Source organism: Leptonychotes weddellii, chromosome 6 (genome assembly GCF_054177405.1).
Source record: "Leptonychotes weddellii isolate Sample4059 chromosome 6, ASM5417740v2, whole genome shotgun sequence".
Taxonomy (NCBI): Eukaryota; Metazoa; Chordata; class Mammalia; order Carnivora; family Phocidae; genus Leptonychotes; species Leptonychotes weddellii.
Genome location: NC_138374.1, coordinates 28,901,374 through 28,922,193, shown reverse-complemented (window position 1 = coordinate 28,922,193; position 20,820 = coordinate 28,901,374). Strand labels below are relative to the sequence as shown.

General features: G+C 40.0%; 1 long non-coding RNA gene across 5 annotated transcripts; it reads right to left on the bottom strand.

Moving 5' to 3' along the window:
* Positions 1 to 6,893: 6,893 nt before the first annotated feature.
* Positions 6,894 to 20,490, bottom strand: LOC145722163 (uncharacterized). Of its 5 annotated transcripts, none has more exons than XR_014146239.1 (3): positions 18,696 to 20,490; positions 11,542 to 11,683; positions 6,894 to 9,774 (listed from the first exon to the last, which is right to left on the bottom strand). It is a non-coding gene; the product is annotated as an uncharacterized LOC145722163 (long non-coding RNA). The 5 variants fall into 5 exon arrangements; XR_014146237.1 differs by having other exon boundaries at positions 11,542 to 18,753; positions 19,469 to 20,490; XR_014146238.1 differs by having other exon boundaries at positions 11,542 to 19,635; positions 20,247 to 20,490.
* Positions 20,491 to 20,820: the final 330 nt, after the last annotated feature.

Sequence of the window (20,820 nt, the reverse complement as noted above, 5' to 3'; positions counted from 1 at the left end):
CAGCAGAAATTCCAAAAATAAACCTAAACCCATATGGAATTTAATATGTGATAAAGGTAGCATCTCAAGTCAGTGGAGGAAAGTATGGATTATTCAATAAATTGAGTTGGGTCATCTGGGGTAGCCATCTGGAAAAATAAAATTGATCCCCATCAAAAATTTAAATTTTGATCAAAGAGAAACCATGGAAGAATTATTTTATAACCGCAAGGAGGGGATTACCTTTCTAAGTATGTATAAGAAATCTAGAAGCAATAAAATTTAACTATATAATTAATTTTTTTCTGCATGACAAAAATCACCATAATCAAAGGTAAAAGACAAATAACAACATGGGTCAAGTATTTGCAATTAATCTCCAGGCACGAGCAAATTTTCTTAACATATAAACACGGAATGATATAAACAGACAGTTCCCAGAAAAAGAAATACTGATGTCTCTGAAGAAAAGATGCCTAACTTCATTTTGAAGTTTGATAACAGTGTTGGTGAGGTGGTAGGCCTTATCCTACTTTACTAATTGGGAGTGTCTGATGAAGCAGATTCTAGGAAGGGCAGTTTGGCAATATGTGTCACCATTGATAACAAATGCAAAAATACTTTAACTCAGAAATTCTACTTCTAGGATTTTATCCTGTGCGTAAAGTTATATATATTGAATGTGATAGGTACAAATTATTTATTTCGTCATTGCTGGTAAGAACAAAAGATTATAAACAAATGTTCATCAGTTGGGGACTTTGTTTTACTATTACAGTGGCATTTAAAAGAACAAAGTATTTATATAAACTGATACTGGCAGTCTCCAAGATGTATCAAAGCATAGAGTAATGCTACCATTATACCAATGCTTACAGGGTCTTAGGAGGAGTCTTTTTTGTCTATCAGTGTGCACTTGGAAAATGAAAAATATAAAGCAGAATGGCATAACTAATCATTTCTTTTGGCACCTTTACACACCTACATATTTACATCATCAGTATATTGAATATGTAACTTTCTACTCCACAATACATCAATTTTTCATGAAATTAAAATATATCCAAATTAAAGTATATCCAAATATATGTTAGAAGAGTTGTTAGTATTAAATTATATGAATACAATATATTTTATTTTATTTATTTATTTATTTATTTTTAAAGATTTTATTTATTTATTTGACAGAGAGAGACACAGCAAGAGAGGGAGCACAGCAGGGGGAGTGGGAGAGGGAGAAGCAGGCTTCCCGCAGAGCAGGGAGCCCGATGTGGGACTCGATCCCAGGACCCCAGGATCATGACCTGAGCCGAAGGCAGCCACTTAACCAACTGAGCCACCCAGGCGCCCGAATACAATATATTTTAACCATTTTGCAATGTTTTGAAATGATTAAAAAAATGCTCTAATGAACATGTATTTTACCACTTTCCCAACAATGACTGGGGGGTGTTGGTTATGAGGCTTAAAAACATATCTCAGAGGGGCGCCTGGGCGTTAAGTCAGTTAAGCCTCTGACTCTTGGTTTCTTCTCAGGTCATGATCTTGGGGTCATGAGATCAAGCCCCCATGTCTTGCTCTGTGCTCAGCGGGGAGCCTGCTCAAGATTTTCTCTTCCTCTGTCTCTCCCCTGTGTTCGCTTGCTCGCTCTCTCTAAAATAAATAAATCTTAAAAAAAAAAAAAAACATATCTCAGAGACCAAAGATCTAGATGGCTCTCCCAGGTGTGTTTTTTCAGGACATTTTCTCTTGTAAGAAAGCAACTAAGAATGTAAGAGCAAGAACCAAATATTTGCATCAACATTCACATGATTTCTGCAGTGCCTTTTCCTCTAAAGCCCAGCCACCAGGGATCAAGGAGAGTGTAAGTTATGACCAGAAAGCAACAGGTGTTATGAGAGGGGTGCCCTGATGTCCAAACATTTTCAAGTTTACAATTAATGTAAAAGGACATAATTACATTAATTGCATTACATTGATGTATTACAATTAATGTCTTATATCAATGTATGCATTTAGAGTTCACAGAGCTTCCTCATAGTTTTAATCTCATTAAAGAGATTTTATTTATTTATTGAGGGAGAGAGAGAGCGCGCAAGTGGGGAAAGGGAGAGGGACAAGCAGACTCCTCGCTCAGCGCACAACCCGTTCCGGGGCTCGGTCCCACGATACTGAGATCATGACCTGAGCTGAAATCAAGAGTCGGATGCTTAACCAACTGAGCCACCCAGGCACCCTTCTCATTTGAGAGTTTTTAAGAATGTAAAGGGGAGGGCGCCTGGGTGGCTCAGTCGGTTGGGCGACTGCCTTCGGCTCAGGTCATGATCCTGGAGTCCCGGGATCGAGTCCCGCATCGGGCTCCCTGCTCGGCGGGGAGCCTGCTTCGCCCTCTGACCCTCCCCCCTCTCATGTGCTCTCTCTCTCTCATTCCCTCTCTCAAATAAATAAAATCTTAAAAAAAAAAAAGAATGTAAAGGGGAATATTAGCTTCCTGTTATAGATGATGAAAACTGAAGCCCAAAGATTTTGATTGTTCAGTTGCAAGAGAGTAAAGCCCAGTAAAGCATATCATCTGCTGTGCTTCTATGAATTTTGACAATCTTCATATTGGCTACAATCTGAAAAGAGAAAAAAAAAGATGACATTTTTTTTTTATTTTTTATTTTTTATATTTACATTTATTTTTATTTTCTGTATGCTGTTCAATTCTTCCTAGTTAGAGAATGTTTAATGTTGAAACACTAAAAGTCATTGAATCCAATTTCCTACTTCAGCATTAGTGGGTCATGAAATCAACTTAGTGGATCAGAATCAGCAAACTGAATAGAAAAGAATGGAATAGAATATATGAATGTACTGCCCTAGTAGGAATAAGTATTTTATTAAACATTTCTAACTCTACGTCACAGTCAAAAACTTGAAAACACTACTTAACCCCATGTTCTCAAACAACAGGGTGCATAAGAATCATTTAGACCGGGTGCCTGGGTGGCTCAGTTGGTTAAGCGACTGCCTTCAGCTCAGGTCATGATCCCGGGGTCCCGGGATCAAGTCCCGCATCGGGCTCCCGGCTCGGCGGGGAGCCTGCTTCTCCCTCTGACCCTATCCCCTCTCATGCTGTTTCTCTCTCTCTCTCAAATAAATAAATAAATAAATAAAATCTTAAAAAAAAAAAAAGAAGAATCATTTAGACCTCAAGTCCAAGGGATTCTGATTCAGTAAATCTGGACTGGGAGTCAAGAACCTGCATTTTTAGAAGGCACTACAGGCAGTTTTGATGCAGATAGTCAGGAGGGTGTGCTGCTGCAAAACAAAGCACTTTTACTGTACATGCATGTCTTCTCCAGAAAGTTCCCAAGATGGAGATCTCCTTTTGCTGCAGAAAGCCACCTCGGTACAAACGTGCAGGGCTAGGTGGCATGTGCCCGCAGATTACAGCCATGTCCTCATGTCGGTCTGCAGATCCTTCCTGTACCTGCCTCCATTCTTAGATACTAATTTACTGGGCCAGCGACATGTCTGAGAAGGGTGACAACCATGGCTAAAATCTGGATCTCTTACATGGTTAAGTGGTATGTGTGATGTGAGCTGGTGTCAGTATGTGTCCTCAAGTGCTCTTTGACCTTGATTATTAACACAACTGTGAATACTTTTACTAATTAACTACTGCAGTACGAGGCTACAGGCTCTGTGCTTGGCATTAGAGGGATTACAAAGATGTCTGCCCTGGAAGTCTTCTTAGTCAGCTACCACCACTACCCCATCCCAACACACAGAAAGCAAGAAAGTAGCTCAGCAAATATTTTGTCTTTGCTTCCTGCAGAGGTGCCTCACGGTTTTCAGATGCCAGGAAGTGGCTAATACCTGAGATGATGGGATTGTATCCTCCAACTGTACCCCTTTCTTCCTTCTTTCACACAGCCAAGGGAAACACTGTTCATGCACTTAAGGAAATATAACCTCTGCTGGTCCTATTATCAAGGCATCACAAAATAATGGTCACCCTAGAAACCATGTTCTCCAAAAGGTCTTGAGAAATACATAAAGGATTGTTTGGGTATGTGCTGTAGTGTTAGCAATTCGTCCACTTAGGAAGATTCACGTTTTACAAATATTTCTCCCAGTGAGGTGCTAAGTGAAAGCAGTCTTTGGGTTATAGAGAGGCTCAAAATTCCCTTAATCACAAATCACTTTAGGGTGGGCCACTGGGTAAGTCTTAACTGGTTCAAAGACAACTAACTTAATTTGATCATCTCAAAGGATGTTTGTAAAAGGGTTTAACATAGTTATTGTTGGGTAGTGGGACTGTGGATGATTTCAATTTTTTCCTTGGTAACTTTGTGTTCTTTTTCTACAGTAAATATGGATTATTTTTACAATTGGGAAAAATACATTTTGTTTGTTTTTACCGATAATAAAAATCTCAGATCAAGTAGACTGACTTCTTCACCCATGCTTCAAAGAGGTTCTAGATGAAAGCCGTAGTAAGTACTCATGCAGGTTTCTTTTTAATAGGATCCCATTCTCAGTGCCCAAAGATGTTACTGAGCAGCAAACAAAAAACCAGCAGGCTTTCAAGAATGGTCATTTACTGATTCAAAAATTGTAATACATCAACTTCACAGTAAATCAATTCGTTCTATAACTATAGACTACTCTAGGTGACCCCAAACACTTACATTAAAACCCAGAGGTCTCTGGCTAACATAACAATAACACCCTCCAAGAGAGCCCTCAAGAAGATGGTGATGGTTTTCCACTTTGAAGAGGATACATTTTCAGCATAAGATGGCTTTAGGAGGAGGGGATTCCAACAGACAAACATGTGCTTACACTGTTTCCACAAAAGCAAAGCAGTTTTGCCAACTGTTAGAAACATGATAAAATCATAGTATATAAATTGTAAATAAAACATGTTCTGTCTGTTCCATAACAGTATAAAAGCATGTTATTTTAATCCAAACAGAAAGGCTTAGCCATCTAAATCCAAATAATCTAAGGCCCCCACTTCCACCCTAATATTTTTAATTTGCCTAAACTTTTGGGATGCCCTCTTCTGTGGACATTTGAAGAGGAGTGTGCTCTGTGGAAGCCATTCCTGCATGACTATTTCTATGACTTTGGAAGAGTTTCCCATGTATCTATTATATAAATAATAGGAAGTCAAAGATCTTGAATAAGATTAGATCAATCATGAAATCCTCTGGAGATGGCCAACAAAGACTTCCTGCACTCAAATGTTACCACTATCAATTTCTTAAAATCTCAGGTGCTGTGGAGACAAGCATTTAGGGGAGGGGGGAAAAAAACCCAAAGCAAAATATTTAAAATAATTATTATACCTGCTTATTTTGAATGTTTACCGAATAGCAGGGTAGAAAAAGTCCATGCTGACATTTTGTTCACCAAAGCACTGTCATCACCAGAAATAGAAGAAACCTCAGAATCTGATCCAGAACTTGGAAGAGTATGGAAAATAGAACATCACAAGAGAGATCTGAAATGGTAACATTCTAAAGATTTGGGGGATGACATTTTTGTCCATACTAAAAGGAGTTTTCACTGATTGTACTGAGCATCACTGGACTTGAAAATCTGTTGTTTTTTTCATTGTAACTTAACAGACATCATTGCTCCACAAGGCAACTCCCACGCAGGTAGCTGTGACTGAGGGTAGTGTCTAGTTTCATTCAGGAGCCTATTCTAGGGCTCAGAGAATATCTGAATAGGGCTGTGGACAAGGCGTGTATGGCACAGACTGCATTACCTACCCCAAAACCAATTCAGCCTCTAACAGAACCCAAAATTTTAGCTGGGCCCATGGTCAGGTAGCTAGGATGACTTTCCCACCCTCCCTTCCAGTTAGGCATGGCCATGTGACTAAGTTTCGGCCAACGAAATATAAGTGGAAGCATTGTTTGGGACTTCCAGAAAGTCTCCTTTAAAAGTGAGGGCGACAGAGATGCCCAAGGACACAGACCAGTAAGTGGGGAGCTGGACTCAAACTCCTCTAACTGTGTGACTACTGCACGCTAAGGACAGGGTGAGATCGTGTGAACCATCCAGAGCAGAGTTTGGCAAGCTTAGGTCTGCAAGCTAAGAATAATTTTTACCTTTTTAAATGGTTGAAAAACAATCTAAAGACGGTTTGGGGGATTTCAGGGTCTATAAGTAAAGGTTCATTGGCACACAGCCACATTCATTCACTTACATGTTGTCTCTGGCTGCTTTTAAGCAGAGCTGAAGAGTTGTGACATGACCTACAAAGCCTAAACTATTGATTATCGGGCCCTTACAAAATAAGTTTATTTGTATTTTATTTATTTATTTTTTAAAAGATTTTATTTATTTATCTGAGAGAGAGAGAATGAGAGAGAGAACACGAGAGGAGAGAGGTTCAGAGGCAGAAGCAGACTCCCCGCTGAGCGGGGAGCCTGATGCGGGACTCGATCCTGGGACTCCAGGATCATGACCTGAGCCGAAGGCAGTCGCTTAACCAACTGAGCCACCCAGGTGCCCCCAAAATAAGTTTATTGATCCCCGACCTAGAGAAAGGGAGGAGGTACGGCTCCAAGAGGGTGTGTGGCTGGGTAGGGACAGTGCAACTCTGGTACCCATACTAGAAGTTCAAGTGGCCAGGAGATGAGGTGTCACACTGCCTAGTAAAATCAGTTGCTCATCAATATTTGTGCACTTGACAAAAGAAGATGCAAGTATGGCCAATAAGCACAGAAAAAAGATCCTCAGCACCAGGAGTCATCAAAGAAATGCAAATTAAAACCACGATGAGATACGACTACACACCCACTACAATGGCTATAATTAAAACGACTACATATTGGTGAGAATGTGGAGGAACAAGAGCTCTCAGATATTGCTGGTGGAAATATAAAATAACACAATCACTCTGGGAAAACAGTTTGGCAGTTTATTATAAGTTTAAGGATCCACTTACCACATGACTTAGCCGTTCCACTCCTTGGTATTTACGCACGACAAATGAAAACATTATGTCCAAACAAAAGCTAGCCCCAAATGAGAAACAATCCAAATGTCCATCAATAGGTGAATGGACAAATTGTGGCATATCCACACAGTGGAATAATACTCAGCAATAAAAAGAGACAAACTACAGATATATAAACAACATGGATGAACCTCTAAAACATGCTGAATGAAAGAAGCCAGACCCAAAGAGAACACATTCTATACATGTCCCCCACTTTTTGAGTTTGTGTTACACTGCTTTGCTTTTAGGAAAGACCCGCAGGAGTACCTGTTTTCCCTAACCAAAAGAAATCCAGAGAGGATATTCACTTTGATGGAAATGTGTAAGGCAAAAATAGCATCCAGTGCTTGTTTTGCAGCAAGCCATTATAGGGGCAGCCCGAACCCCAAGTAGCAAGAGCAGCTCCACGAAGCTCCCTCCCCAGGAACTACACTCAGCATCTCAGCATCAAGCTGCCATAGCTCTGAACTGTGTCTGTGAGCATGTTCTTTATCCTGATTTATTTTGTGCATTCGTTAGCAAGATGCATCTCCTTTTGGGTCTGGGAACACTCAAACAATCTTCCATATAAATTAAGGGTAAATGCTACTTTGCTTTACACCATTTTGGCTTATGAAGGTTTCATAGGAATGCTTTCAGATAGTGGGGTTATCCATAACTCTAGGAAAGACAGGTTTATTTCACACTGATAGAGCCTCATCTCATGGGTGTTACTTCCAATGGCTGCTTGGGCCAGGGACTTGGGTGGGGGAGGATTTAGTGGGAAAGGACACACCGAGACCTTTTAGGGTAATGCTAATGTTCTGTATCTTGACTGTGGTGGTGGTTATACAGGTGTATGTATTTGTGTATTTTGTTGTATGAATATTAATAAGTTTGATTTTAAAAAAGGGTGCCCATGTCTTCAGGACCCATTAACAGGGTGAAGCACCGATGCTGAGTATCGCCGTGAGTCCATGCAGCCATACGAAATCCACATGGAAGAGAAGAACAGAGATGAAAAGCTTACTTGCCAGATTTTCTGATCCTACAAGGAAGTGGTCCCAAACAAAGTCCTCTTTGTAGGCTCCTTGCCATGGGGCATCTTTGAGCCAGGAAAGGCCAAACTTTTGTCCTACATCAACGGTTGCAAAGCTCCTGGAAGTGAGGCCTTCAATACTTGGACCTCTGGATTTCTTTAAACTGAATAAAAATCTTGCATACCCTCTTATTCAGTTCCTCTGAAGGTGCCAATCAGCAAGTTGCCCACTTGGATTCTTCAACTGGCAAAAGAAACACATTTACCAGCACCAAAAATGAAGTCAGTTGGTTTGATCTAAGTCCCTGGGGGAAACCTGATCCATCAAGGTAACTGGACCTAATCAGTTGGAAGTTGAGGATGTGGTTGCTGGCAGTTAAGTCGGCTTTAGTCTCCGCTAAATCAAAGTGGTCATCCTTCCTCGTAAGAAACCTAGTTGCTCAGAGTTGAAAGAGTAACAGTCCAGCCAATCTGAGGCACAGGGACAAAGCTCAATAAAATCAGCATCTGCATTCTCCTTTGAGGTAAAACATGGATGATGGGGAGTTGTGCTCTGGCCACCGAACTTATGTGGAGATGGAGGCAGAATGGTTTTGTCTGGGGAGGGCAGATGGCGGGACAGTTCTTAAGGAATAACAGAAAAGCTTCTCTGAGGCTCCTTCCACAGGAAACCTGAAGCAATACCCAGGAGACGAGGATCGTTGAGGGAGCCAAGGAGGGGTTCAGGTAACAAAGCGATCTGTTTTTGCAAGCCTTACCAGAGCAGAGAAAGGGGAGGCCACTTCATTTTGCCTCTCAATGGAGTTAGAATTTAAACAAATTTTTGTTTAATACCAGTTTCAAATAACAACCAAGATAAACCTCTGAGAGAAATCACAACGTAGTATAAGGACTCTAGGGGGTGCCTGGGTGGCTCAGTCGGTTAAGCGTCTGCTTTCTGCTCAGGTCATGATCCCAGGGTCCTGAGATCAAGTCCCACCTCAGGCTCCCTGCTCAGTGGGGAGTCTGATTCTCCCTCTTCCTCTGCCCCTGCTCTCTCTCTCTCTCACACGCTAATAAATAAAAAAATCTTAAAAAAAAAAAAAGACTATAAGGACTCTAGTCCTAAGACAATGAGACAGGTAAGGAAAACACCTTCAAAGAAAGGTACTTAGGAAAATGGGAACAATTTATGTTTGATCTAGACTCTTTGAGCCAATTACGCAAGTCCAGGATAAAGGGTGGGACCCTTATCAGTGATCTGTGCTGGGTGGGAGGAAAGAAAAGGGCCTTAATGTGAAGCCTCTCAGGAGACACAACCGCCGAAGAGAATGGAATTTATAAAGCTATCAATTCAATCTATTCAGTCTAGAATTCTATTGGTGAGGGTTTCCGGTCCCAGGGCAAGTCCTCAGAAGTAGCCAACGACGAATGAAGAACGCGTTCATAGTCAAGAGAGGCTCTGGCGACCCCGGGCAGTAGGCAATGGACAGCCAGGGCAGGAACCTGAGAAGCCGTGTCAGAGGCCATCTCAAAGGAGAGTGCGAAGCTTGTAAGAAGCCAGGTCAGTGTGCAGACCGCTGCGAACTGTGGGAACAGCCGTGGCAGAGCTCTGGGTGTGATGCCCGTGGCTGCTGCAGCCATCTTGCTCCAGCTTGACCCTGGCGTCATAATTACACACCTTCCCACACAACACAACACAAAAGGTGGCAGAAAGAGCTGGAAAGAGCCTGTGTCCTTGATGACATCACGGGCCGATGAGCAGAGGCTACCAACCCTGAAGCCTGCCCTGCAGTTGGACACAAAATAAAAATTACGCTAATTACACCAACGCACCCGGTGCTGTAATCTAGGACTGTCCTATTCCAATTAGTCTGAAGCAACTGCACATCTGACAAGCTCAGATGTGTGGCCGTAGTAAGTGTCCCTGTTATTCAACGCTTGCTGGTTGCCCTCAAGTGAGAAATGCAACAAACCTTCACTATCACAGAAAATGTGCCAGGGAAGATAAACACCCTCTCCATGCAATTTTACCACAGGTATTTATCTTTTAGGAATGTCTAAATTTGCATTTAAATTAAATGCATTAAATTACAGATAAGTACAATTATGGAAGGGGTGAGGGTAAAAGAACCACTTAAAATATTAACAAAAGAATGTTCCATTAGGCCATCCAAACAAGCTAAATAATCTCAAACTTGGTTCTGAAAATTAGTTTTACTCTTGGGGTGCCTGGGTGGCTCAGTTCGTTGAGTGTCCAACTCTTGATTTTGGCTCAGCTCTGGATCTCAGGGTGTTGAGATGGAGCCCAAGGTACTACCGTGCTCAGCGGGAAATCTGCTTCCTCCTCCGCCCTCTCCCTCATTCCCTCCCCCCCCCCCCGCACTCTCTCTCTCTTTCTCAAATAAATAAAATTAGTTTTATTCTTAAAATTGTAGAGATACTTTTCAATCTGGAGGCTGAATCTCAAAGGTCCACGACTCAATTTTCTCCAATTTGGGGCTTTAGTTGTTCATATTCAGTGTATATAATAAGCTTCAAGGAGGGCCTAACCTGTGTCCCAGTGTGGTCTTCCGTAACTTTTTGAAAGCATATATATATATATTTTTTAACCTGTAATTCTTTTTTTTTTTAAAGATTTTATTTGAGAGAGAGAAAGAGAGAGAGAGAGCACAAGAGGGACAAGGGTCAGAGGGAGAAGCAGACTCCCTGCTAAGCAGGGAGCCAGATGTGGGACTCGATCCCGGGACTCCAGGATCATGACCTGAGCCGAAGGCAGTCGCTTAACCAACTGAGCCACCCAGGTGCCCTTAACCAGTAATTCTTATTTCACTGACAAAAGGAATAATCAAAATTTAGTTTCTGCTTAACTATTAGCAAAATTTATATCCAATCTAATCCAGTATTCATACCCAAGATGAATTACCAAATACAATCAACTTCTTCCCTTTCGTTTCCATCCCCAGCACCCATCATCTCACACCTGGGTGATTGGTCTTCTCTCCTGCACTCTGCCCTACTCTCGTCCTTTCTTCAACCTCAGCCAAGGAGATCCTCTCAAAACTCAAATATGACCCCAAGCCTCACCTCCTCCTCACTCTCTCCCCTGTGCCACCCAACCTTTCTTCTGCCTCTTTCCTGAATGTTCTCTCCTATCAGAGATTCTTACACATTCAAGCCCTTTTATCTGGGGAACACTTTCCTTCCTTTTTCACCTAGATAACATTTAGTCAGTCTTCAGCCTGAGCATCATTTTAAGACTTCCCTACCATAGTCAAATTCTCTTGTTATATAGACTCTCATATAACCTTATACTTCTTCCTACTACCTGTTAAATTTGCATTTTTATATTTCTGTGTGGTTATCTGGTTACTGGTGATCTGTTACACTAAACTATAAGCTTTATGAGCAGAGGTTTTATCTGTTTTTACTCATCATTACGTGACCAGAGTTGAGCACAGCAGTGGATGCTTACTATATGCATTGGATGAAAAAAAAAATGTTGGCAAACAGTTTATCTCATACACAATAGTCCCAAAAGAAACATGAATCTTACCATTTGTTTGTTTGTTTTTCCTGGTTGTTTCCAGAGATCAAAGGAACTCCAATATGGAATCTGTGACTAAAAGATTCTTCCTTTAAAAACATGTAATGAGAAGACAGAGGTGGATCTTCTCAGCACCCACATGTTTTGGAGGCTGGTGGGAGATAATGGATGGCATAAAATAGTGCCCAGAATGCAAATGTCCTATTACTGTGACCACAAGATATCAACACCAGCACCATTTCCTTCTCTTGTCACTAGAAATAGCTTCATCAAGTGAGGAATTACTCAGCCTTCTGCTTGCCCCTTTCTCTGAAGCTGACATCCTACACATCGCTTGAACCATAGTAGAAACTAGAATCCTATTCAATCTAATTTCAAAGTAATGATACCAACTCTATCACTTCGTTTTCTCCTTTTTAAGGATGAGTTAAGACTCTTTGCTGAATTTTATTCTTGTGACACCAATCAAGGCATAGAGGAGTGGGGGTTGGAGGGTAGGGAAACAGTAGCTTGTCCACAAATGTTAGGTTGGAGGAACCGGTTTAATCTTAACATCTTAGAGGAAGTATCCAATGGTTATAAAATCTTCTGGGAAAAACTGACTTCATTTTCATTTTCTGAGCACCCCCCCCGCCACTTTTTTTTTTAATTAGGTTGTTTTGTTTTTTAATGTTTTTGTAAAAGCTTCTACTAAGGAAATTGGAAGTTCCAAGGCAAGGTCTCTTAATCTACAGTGATAAACAAGTATTTAGTGATCATGAAACGCTCGAAAACATTTGCTAAAAGTTTGTCTGAGCGTATGTTTGGGAGTGCATTTTTCTGGAGAAAGACTCGATTTTATGTCAAATTCTGTTGCCAGCGCCTGGTACAGTGCCTGGCATGTAACAGATGCTTAGTAAATATCTGAGTAAGAGAATGAGAAAATGAATGAATAGATACCCTTAATGACACTGAGAAAGAATGGCTGGAGAAGTAAGTTATCTGATACCAGGAAAACAATGGTGTCAGAAGCCAAGGAAGAGATTTCAAGGAGAGAGAGTGGTTCAACTGTCATTTGTTGAATAAAGGTCGTCAGATAAGGTCTGAAAAGTGCACAGTGGATTTAGAAATGCAGTGGTAGTTGGAGACCTTTAAAACTGATAGTTTCAGTTGGGGTAAAATATCGCAGTTGGTTGGAGAATGACTAGGAATACAAAGCAAGGAACAGTGTATAGAGACAACTCTTTCATAAACCATTTCTGTAAAGAAGTAAAAAACAGAATGGAAAATGAGGAGTTCCTATAGGAAGGTTTTATTTTTTTAAGATAGAAAAGACTTGAAAATACCTAAATGCCAATGGGAAGGAGCCACAGATAGGTAAAGGAACAAAGGTACTAGGAAGTAGGACTGGGAAGGGATCCAGAGCCTTGCATCAGAAAAGGGTTACCTTTTCCATTGCGAAAGGAGGGAAGGACAAAGAATGGGTACCAATTAAGTAAGTTTGAAGGTTTGGTGGTACTAATTTGAGAAAGATTCCATCTTATGGTTTTTCTTTTCTCTGAGAAAATGAGAAGTAAAATAATCTCCTGAGTGAAGGGGTACAGGGGATGGTGGACACAACAGGGAAGGTCTTAGGTGAGCAGAAGTTTAAAAATAGCTCCTGTGAAGAATGCGAGACAGGGAAGAATTGCCAGGCAAAGTCGTGAATATAAATTTGTTGTGCTACTGATGTCCTCCGATGTGTGGTTTTTCTCTAGAAAGTCTTTTAAGCAGAAAGGGGTTTCTAAGAAAATCCCTACTTCACTAGAGGTTACCTTCTCTCTTGAAATTGAGTAACTTAAATTCAGGTTCAGAATTGTGGTGAAGATAAAATTTCTGTATATAATACAGAAATTATGGTGCATTTAATATTAAAGGTAAGAAGTCACTGGTATTATTTTAAATACATAGAAAATAAAAGTTTGCCTTTTAAGTACCTAAGAATGGGAACAGGCAAGGTTTTTTTATACAGGGAACCAAAAATCACCGTCAAAACCAAAGCCCTAAAATAACTACTTACAGGGCCACCCAGGTAGGTCCAATTAACTGGAACAATCAGCTCTCAAGAGCTTTATCCTGTTACTTAAGGCGATAATGTCAGGGTCAACAAATCCGTGACAAAAAGAGGGACCTCTGGGGGTGCCTGGGTGGTTCAGTCATTTAAGCATCTGCCTCCTGCTCAGGTCATGATCCTGGGGTCCCGGGATCGGCCCGCATCTGGGCTCCCTGCTCTGCGGGAAGCCTGCTTCTCCCTCTCCCACTCCCTCTGCCTGTGTTCCCTCTCTCGCTGTGTCTCTTCAAAAAAAAAAAAAAGAGGGATGTCTAGAGAAAGAAATCCAGAAGAAAAACTGGTGAGAATGACTGTTCTAAAAACAGACGGACTCTCTGTCTACTCCGTTGCAGATAAAGCCAAGTTCAGTCTCTCCAGTTCAGTAGTTACCTGGTCATCAAGCAGAGGTGACATGTCATGTCCAGCCCCCAAACTGATGCATATTCTCTTTAGTTTTCCCCTCCCTCTAGCTAACAGACACCCAAAAGTAGCTGAGGGCATTAAATACCTAATCACTGTTACTTCCCTCTATGCTTCCTGGCTTGGCTTGAAACTTACCACGAGGGGTAGTTAAGGAACCCAGGGCTAATGTGAGTACTTTCAACACTCTCCATCTAGCCAAACCCACTCTGTCCCTAAAACAGCTCAGCAGTCCAAGCACGGAAGCACAGAAGACAGCTGCTTTGGAAGGTAGTCTAAAGTGGTCGGGAAGAGCACGGTTTCTAGGGGCAAACTGCTTGGGTTCATATTCTAGAGACCTACTTAGTAGACAGAAACTGTGTTTTAGTTTCTTCATCTGCAAAATGAAAATAATGATAATGCCTATCTCATAGGGCTATTATGAAGATTAAAGGAGACAATCCAGGTCAACTGAAGAAGGTTTGGAATACAATAAGCAAACAGTGTATGTTAGCTACTATTATCGTTTCTGACCTATGGTTGCGTTTTCTTGAATAGGTTTAACAGAAGAACAAGATTGCAAGAGTCTTGTGCAGTGGTTGAAGTGATGGGAAGCGAAAAGAAACTGATAGGGGAGAGTAGCACAGTCAAGGGCCTGGAGTTCTTGAAGTATAGATGCACTGGAAGTCATTCAGTTAGGAAGCTGGGAAAATGGGCACAAAGTAGAAGAGTTTATTTTAAGCTTTTAAGGGTGAAGTTGACATAAGTGATGACAAGGTCCAGGGAGTGGGTGGCTTTATAGAAAAGGTAAAGGTCACTGAATTTGAGAAGTTGAAGCAATCAAGAGACCAGGGTATCGCCTGGGTTACCCACATGGAATTTTATGTAACCCGGCTTAAAGGTGGGACTCGGGGCAGGGAGAGAACTGTGAGTCAGGTACCAAAGTCTTTGGAGAATACAAGGAATAAATGAGAATGACACACATGGACAGAAAGCATCTGAAAGCAATGCAGTCTGTGTAAGCATGTGTAACGATCAGAACTGAGAAGCAAGGAAGCTAACTGCTCCTCATGATGCCAACTGAGGCTAGTTGGTGGGAAAAGACCACAGAGCCAAGGATGCTAAGTATTTTATATCGCTTAGGAGTCCAGTACAGTGATAAACTGTCCTATCCTATGTTAATACTATCCCTGTTAAGAAACACAGCCACCAAATTATTTAGAGTGCTTTCTCAAAGGATCCTGACTCTCCAAGGTATCATAGTTCTATGAAGCCCCTCTCCCCCATTTAACATGCTCTCCAGACCTCAGGAAGGATCACCTGTGTCTCTCTCTACCCTGTACATACTTTCACCATAGTACAGGTCATCCTTCCTCGCACTTATTTTTAAATGTCACTCTCATACAGGTACTTCCAGGGTTGTGGCAAGGTGTAGATCTTTTCATGTCTCTCTCTCAACCGTGTAGGCATGCATTAATAAATGTCATTTGTTAAACAAAAGACTTCTCACAGTCACCAAATTAGAAGGCAGAGCATAAAAAGAATTTTCTGCCTATGAAAATGGGTCATCAAGACTTTAAGTTTTGACTATAAAGAATGATTTTCTGGGGTCCCTGGCTGGCTCAGTCGGTGGAGCATCTGACTCTTGATCTTGGGGTTGTGAGTTCAAGCCCCGCGATGAGTGGGAGATTACTTTAAAAAAATGATTTTCGAATAAGTATTAGAAAGGAGATGCAGTACTTCTTCACCAACTTGCAGCATAACATTTCTAAACACCCTCTATTAAAAGAAGTCATGGTTGAGACCTCAAAGGGAAAAAAATCAAAATTTGAATAAGGTTGCTACGTGAACTTGCAAAATCCTTTACCTTCAATGTACCAAACTAAAAACAATAATGAATTAGCAACATTCCATTTGTATTCCTTTTCTAAAAACTTTTGAGGGATTTACTTGCCCTAAAGTTTAAATGTGATATTTATAAATAACCAGAGAAGGTTTTAAAATTTTGTTTCTGGTTTACTTTCAAGTGTCCCATGACTTTCTGATTTTATTATTTTGATTTATATTTATTTTATCCAAATGTCAGATTTTCCAAATCATATATATTTGACATAAATTCTTAAATAGGTGGAGTATACAAAACAAAATGAATGTACCCTAGGATTTTATCCAGATGAAGTCATATGAAATCATAGCTGGCAGGAGGTTAGGGAGGTTGGCAGCCCAGGAAGGGGGAGGGGGTTTACTGATATATTTATAGGGAAACAAAAAGATGAAAAAAAAGACATGAAAATAGTAGAAGTTTTAAAGAAAAAGTTTTTTGAGGTGGTACAAAGCACTACCATTAGGTACTTAAATTTGTCCCAAATTTAATGATAAATATCACTCCTCCTTCCCTTCTCCAAAACTGTAGAGGAATAAGCCTTTAATCAATACACATAAACTTCTGTAAAAACCTCATAAATTGAATTATTTCATTTGAATTTATAATGTCTCGTGGGCCCTTGGCCTTATTCTCCTTTGAGTTTGGGGCTTCAGGAAAGGATACATTTACACAGCCAGTGCAAGGGAATAAGCACTAAGAGAAGTGAACACTTCTCCCTCCTCATTATTGCACAGGCTGTGACTTACAAAAGAATAAAAAACTGTGTTTTCTATGAAAAGGTGCCCTGAGAAAAGCAAACTGATAGTGGAAATTCAGAGTAGTGGTTAATGTTCATCCAGTAATAATATGCTGTAATATGATACAGAGCTTTATTCTAGTGGCAGAAATTTTAGTAGCTATGTAAATTTTACTAGCTATGTATTTTAGTCTTTAAAAGGTGGGTATGTAGGCATATAGCTTTTCCAGAATTAAGTGAGGAAAACAATATCTATATTCATATTTAAGAATTAAAAGGATTTTGAACATTCTAGATCTATCCATCATGAATGTAAAATAACTGCCTGTCCCTTCATGTTTAGATAGACCATTGTGTTGTTCAGGGTAAGATATTTTTTGTTGATCTTCCCCAAATCCTTTTTTGATGATAACTCACAGGTTGTTGGCTTTTCTGGCCACAGCAGAACACTTAGCTGATTATCACCAGAAAATAGTCTAGAACTCTGTATAATTACTGTATCCCCTTCCTGGGTTCTAACTGAAAGTACAGACCTCATCAGACATACTGTAAATATAGTTGGGATAATCTCTTTACTTACATTATCTTACACTTAGTCACCCCAAAACTTGAATACTTTTCTGCCCATTCAGAGTTCCAAAATATCTTTCAATTATAGTTTATTTTCATCATTGATAACTCAGTCATATTTAATATTATTTGTATATTTGGAAGGATGGTATGTTTAATCACCTCCAGAATACACATGAAAATTTAATAAAGATATCAAATAACATTTTCCAACTTTTGTTAAAATGAAAATCTCTACATAATTAATCAGTGTTTCCATACTTTTGCTAGTTTAAAAAAAAAGTTTGATGCCTTATTAAAAAGTCTATGCCAGCATTTCGATTTTTACTATACCTCTTCAAGGAACAAAATGTACCACACCCTTGATGACAATCAATAACAATGCACAGAAAAGATGTTTGGAAACAAAGACGACTGTTTTCTAACAGTACACTCCTGAACCCAAAAAATGTTAGCAAAATATTTTTGCACTGTTGATACTATTCTGTTTTATGTCAAATTCAAGTCAAACACAATTTTTTAAGACGTTGTATTTGTAATGTAAAATGAAGATTTGCTGAATTAATTTAACAAATATTTACTGAGCATTTACTACATGCCAGGCATTGTTCTGGGTATTGAAGATTTAGCAATGAAAAAGACAGGAATGGTTCCAACTTTTCCACTACCAAGAAGCTTGTTTTATCTTGAATCATTCATATTAAAAAATACATAAACCAGCAATAAGTTAGATAGTCACGTCATAGAATTGGGGTTGAAAGGAGCTCAGAGATCATTTATTATATGTTATCAATTCCAAGATGCACATTATTTTACAATTTGACACACCTTACAATGTGGTCAGACTAGGCTGCACTCAAGGGAGAGTCGTCATTCCTGTGCATGTGCATCAAAACTCATGGAACAGTGTCAGAGGCTTGGAAGAAAATAGGGGAGACAATGGTGAAAGCACTCTTAAGGATTCTTGATGATTCAAGATTCAATAAAAATATAATAGTTGAAAGTGTTCATTTCTTGTAGGAGAGGAAAATGAAATTCAGAGAGATTAAATGACTTGCCCTAATTTACAAAGCAGGGTAGGTGGTAGTACCAGAGCCCAGCTCCTAACTTCTATTCTTATTCTTCTACCAAAGTCCTCAAATATATGGAAAGAAAGCCTCTAGAATATGGCTCTAGTTTTGGGACCATGGAAAAGGAACTTAATCCCTCTTTGCCTCAGCTTCTCCATCTGTAAAAAAAAGGAGTTTAATAGACCGAACTCATGATACTGTATTAAGATAATGTATGTACAGGACTTAACACAGAGTTTGGCATATAGTTAGTGCTCTGTAAAACTTAACTATTTGAGATCAAATTTTACATTTGGGAAGAAATTTAAAGTGACCAATTATCCTACAAATATTGCTCACTATTATGAAGCCCACATCTAGTAATTTGACTAAAATGCTAGAAAATAAATAGACTGGCCAAATGTTTGAACTGATTAATACAATAAAAATTTCCACCTTAACAATGCTTTGTCCAGGTCCATATGGTACTGTGCCAAGAACCCAGTAGACCTACCTGCAAAAAACCATACAAAAAACTATGATTATCAAGTTACTAAGGACTCTACTGTGTACAAATGCATTTATAAATACAATCTGAAACAACATATAAACAAGAAAAAATATTCAAAATGTGTAAACAGTTCATTTATTTTTGTTTTCTATAAGATATGATTACAACCCTGTATATTAATACTTGTACAAGAACCACAAGTTTGGGAGGTTAAAATGTACCATAAGGAGACATGATTTGGTCAGAAGTGAGAGTATTAACTGTTCATGATTGATAGATTACTTTATATGTTGTAAAGCACTTTTTTTATCCATTATCAACTCAGTACCTTGCATATAGTATAACTGTAAAAATAAATCCCAGGTGCTTTCCAATGTCATTTTGTTTTCTGTTCAAACAATGGCATGTTTAGAGAAGGGGTAAATGTCTACATTTCTTTTTTAAGCATTTCTGGTCAGCTCTTCTAATTTTGAGAGTTTAAGTGAAAATTCAAATTATATTCAAAATATAAAACTATGTTTTATGGGGTCAACTTGCTTTACATATTAGTTTCTATATTTTTGTTATAAAATTCTGTATGTATTTTTACATTATGAGTTCATTACATATTTCAGACAAATAAAAATGGTTTCAACTGAGGTTCTGAATGCAACCGATATACAGTTAAGCACTTAAAAGGTCGTTTTAACTACTAGGAAATGTTAACCAATCAACTCACATTTGTTCCTGTTTCACTTGAAGACAAAACCTATAGGCCACTGTGCAAAGAGAACTAACTGAAATGAATATATCTGTATTTAGAATTACTGTATTTGCAGAAGCCTCTCGCAATTAAAGTCTTATCCTGAGGTACAATTCTGGTGTCTTCGTGTTTCATCATGACAACTGCGCAGTAGCAAAGTGCAACAATTTTCTGAATATTTTAAATATTAGCATATTTTCTCATACCAGTTACTTTAAGAGTGCTTTTGTTAAAAAATCTCACAAGCACTAACATGTTATCCAAATTTAAACCTTAAAAGAAAACCAACCCCATACTCAACATGTATAGTTCCCCTATTAATTCTGAAACTTAAAACTAACATTATTAGTTTGCTTATGTTTGGGATTTTTAAAAAACCAATCGCATACTTCATTATACACATCCTGGATATTATTCGAGGATCAAAGTCTAATGCTGACTATGGTTGGGTCAGCAGGGAAGAGCTCTATGGCCAAATATGAGAGCCCCACGGCAAGGTGTATTTCAGCCAAAAACACAGGAACCAGACTCCAATGGGGCAGCAGCTTGACGCTGCCTGCATTTAGTGGGGCGCCCCAAACCTCTGCTACCCCAAATTTCCCACCGCGCCCCACCTCTCTCCGTCCTAGCCTCTGCCCCGCCCCTTCCTCCCCGGCCAGCGCCCGCATTGCCCACGCAATTCCAGGGCTAAGCAGGGTAACGGAAACCAAAACCCGGCACACGAGGAAGGCCCAAGCAAGAAGTGAGGCCCCACCCTGCCAAAAGGAGCGACTCCTCTAGAGAAACTTGGCGGCAAACTAACAGGAAACACGGAAGCGCAGTTCCTAGGACGTTTGGGGCACCCTGCCGCCCAGTAATCTCATCTTTTGTCCTTTGACAGGCCTCCTTGAAGCCCCAACTCTGAGCGATTTCCGGGCAGCTCTTGACTCGATCTCCCTTGTGGTCTCTCACTGATGGCAGCCATGATAGTTGCATCCGGGTATTTCGAGGAGTCGCCGCCAGAGTCTCCCGGAAGTGACGCAAGCGCGGAGGGATTTGCGTTCGGCTGAGGTGAAAGGGCTCCGGAAGCGGGTCCGGTAGAGACGCTGGCGGTGTCGGGGAAGGGTTGGGAGTTTTATTTATTACCACCTTCTTGTAACAGATTTTGCGTGTCATGTATTGTAGCCAACACCAGCATTACCATGCCATTTGAATCCTTTCTTCGCAACAGGTCCAGGAGGAAGAAATGGTATCGTTTCCATTACGGGGAAATTAAGGCCAGGAGAGGGCGAGTGATTTGTCTAAGATAATACAGCTCGTATTGGAGCTGCTCTAATCCCCTCAGTTTG